Raw genomic sequence first — 3,282 nt, 5'->3', positions numbered from 1 at the left:
CAAATGGATGTAAAGACTGCTTTTTTGAATGGTGAATTATTTGAAGACATATATATGATTCAGCCTCCCGGATTTGTTGAAGGGGGGAAAGAGAGTATGATTTGTAAGTTTAATAAATCCATTTATGGACTCAAGCAAGCTTTAAGACAATGGTTCCTCTAATTTGATCAAGTGATCACTGCATATGGTTTTACAGAAAATAAGTTAGATGATTGCATTATCTCAAGTTCAAGGACTCCAAGTTTATTTTCCTCATTTTGTATGTTGATGATATTCTATTAGCTAGTTTTGAAAAACAATTATTGCAAAAAACCAAGGCTGTTCTTAAAAAAAAATGTCGACATAAAGGACTTAGTTGAGGCTCACTATGTTCTAGGAATCGAAATTGTATGGGATAGGAACAGAAAGCTCCTTGGTTTGTCTCAGAATGGTTATATTGAAAGAGTTTTAAACCGGTTTAACATGGAGAATTGTAATAAGGCAGATGTGCCTGTGAACAAAGGAGATAAGTTCTACAAAAACCAGTGTCCCAAGAATGAGCATGAGGCAAATTTAATGAAGTCAAAACCTTATGCTTCATTAATTGGTAGTCTCATGTATGCTAACATTTTCACCAGACCAGATTTGGTGTTTATTGTTGGTGTGTTAGGAAGGTTTCAATCAAATTCGGAAGAGGCTCACTGGGTTGCTGCAAAGAAAGTTTTACAATATTTGCAGAGAACAAGGGGACATATGTTAATATATGGTAGAGAAAATTCATTGGAGTTAGTAGGATTCACAGACTCAGACCTTCCAGGTGATAGAGATGAAAGAAAGTCCACTAGTGGCTATGTATTTATGTTGAATAGAGTTATTGTTTCATGGAAAAATGCCAAGCAAACCATTGTATCAACTTCTACAATGGAAGCCAAGTTTGTTGCTTGTTTTGAAGGGATAAAGCAAGCAGTTTGGCTCAGGAATTTTGTCACTGAGATGAGGATTGTAGATTCTGTGAAAAGACCTGTGAAGATGTTCTGTGACAATAATGCTGCTGTGTTCTTTTCTAAGAATAATAAAAGGACTTCAGCCTCGAGATTGATGGATGTTAGATTTCTTAAGGTTAGAGAAGTTGTCAAGAAAAGAGAGATCGAAATTTTGTATTTGGCAACCAGTTTAATGATTGCAGATTCACGTACAAAATCACTGCCAAATAATGTGTTCAAGGGACATGTTATGAAGATGGGAGTTTTAGAATCTTTTCACAAGTGGGAGTGAACAAGTAATCAAAGCTTTGAGGACTGCATTTAGTGCTTCCTTGATTGTTCTTAGATGCTGAAGTTGCAATCCTTGAGGTACAAGTTAGTTAGCTAGTATGACATGCTGGTATAATTTGTTTAGGTAGTGTTCCAACTTATTTATTTTCCTTCTTGTTATTTTGGTTTTCAATAAGGGTTCAATATTTCCATTATGGGTGATTGATTGTACCAGAAGATAAAATTTATGAATAATAGTTTGATTTGCTAGAAAATCGATTGAGGTTTTGTTGAGGCTTTTTTGGAACTAGTGGTTTGCATTGATTAGCTGAGGTTATTCAGTTTTGTTGATATCAGTGGGAGTTATATGATATGACTTTATATTATGCACATGTTTGCAAAATGCAAATTGAAGTATTTTTGTGATTCTTGAATTAATTTTGTGAATGTACAGATGAAGTTCTAGTTTCCTGTGCTTTGAAATGTATAGATAAATTTGAATGTGAAGATAGGCATCTTTGTTAAATTAGACTTACTGATCATTTCCATAATTCAAAAAACTGGTTGTTGCATTTCATGCTCAAGTGGGAGAATGTTCGAATATGAGTATGAAATTGACATTGTGTCCAGTTGTAGTGTATGAATTGATATGGAAAAGTCTAAGTTATCAGGCTGTAAGTAATCCTAATTCTTGTAGGATTGAGAGTACTTATGACAGTTTGAGTATTGGTGAATTGAACGTGGATTGAGATCGTGTTTATACATATGGAATAGATAATTGAGTCCTATACTGATTCTAATAGGAGAATAGTAAGGATTATACTGAGCATATAAACATTAGCCACGGCTCTTACAATACGCGGCTTATATTGATCTTAGACCTATTAGCAAAGAATGTACTGGTTATTGTTAAAGAAGAGAAGGTTAATTGTTAAGTGGCCAATATGGCTTCATCATCTTCATCAGCAACTGCAGGTATGTTTCTTGTGATTCTGTCTTTATTAACTATAATTGTTGTTCTTGTTCTCGTGACTTAATGGCATGTCTATGATCTTTGGTTCATGGCGATTATATATTGCTTACATAATCACCTTCTAATTGTCACACAGTACTATGGTCTAGTGGTATTCATCTTCATTTATAAGTAGGAGGTCTTAGGTTCAATTCTCGCCAAAGGCGAAACATTATTATGGCTAGCCCATTTTGAAGCTTAGCTTACTCTCGTATCCTTTTAGTATAGATAATATCGTACAAAATAAAAATAAATAAATAAAAATAAAAAACAACTTCTAATTCCTTAAAACAAAAAATCATTAACATTTACCTTTTTTGTATACCTAAGTTTTATGAGGTATCAAATTCAATTAATTCAAAATACCACTAGGAAATATACTTCCACTTCCTTTTAGATATTAACAAAAAAATAATTAGACAAAAGAGGAAAAGATGAAGGAAAATAGTTTTCCCACGAGATGTCTACATCACAATCCAATACTATTTTTTCTCATAATCATATATTAGCAAACTGTCCTCATTGGTGGAGTTGTTGGAAAAAAAAAAAAAAAAAAAAAAAGAGTAAACAATCACAGGAAAGATGGGGTGCCGGTCTTGGTGGGTCCCCAGAGACTTACCTGCGGCCAAGACTTTAGGTCCACAAATCTTAGCCGTTAGATGCTTTCAACTTTCACCCGATTTGTGGGTCCCACACCCAAACAATCATACAAAAATTGAACTCAACCATGACACGTGTCTCCAGGTCAACGAACTAAGGTGCTTCACTGCTTGACATCTGGATTGTTACTAATTATACAAAAGGAAAAAGAAAAGTTACTTTTATAATATAATTTCCCAAAACAAACGATATTATCTACACTAAGGGGGTAAGAAAGCAGACTAAGTTTCACAACGGATTAGTAATAATGTGGTTCAAGTTCGTCTTTGATGAGAATCGAACCTAAGACCTCTTATTTACAAATGACTAGAAATATCACTAAACCGTAATACTAGTAGTACAATTCCCATAATTTTTGTGAATAGAAAAATAAACTAT

The 3,282-nt window shown here is 33.7% G+C and overlaps 1 pseudogene; it reads left to right on the top strand.

Annotated features, from left to right (window-relative positions):
• Nucleotides 1–462: 462 nt before the first annotated feature.
• Nucleotides 463–1,254, top strand: LOC148691381 (secreted RxLR effector protein 161 pseudogene; annotated as a pseudogene).
• Nucleotides 1,255–3,282: the final 2,028 nt, after the last annotated feature.

This window comes from Pyrus communis, chromosome 14 (genome assembly GCF_041283825.1).
Source record: "Pyrus communis isolate YQ-2024b chromosome 14, ASM4128382v1, whole genome shotgun sequence".
NCBI classification, from domain to species: Eukaryota; Viridiplantae; Streptophyta; class Magnoliopsida; order Rosales; family Rosaceae; genus Pyrus; species Pyrus communis.
This window is presented reverse-complemented; position numbering and strand designations above follow the sequence as displayed.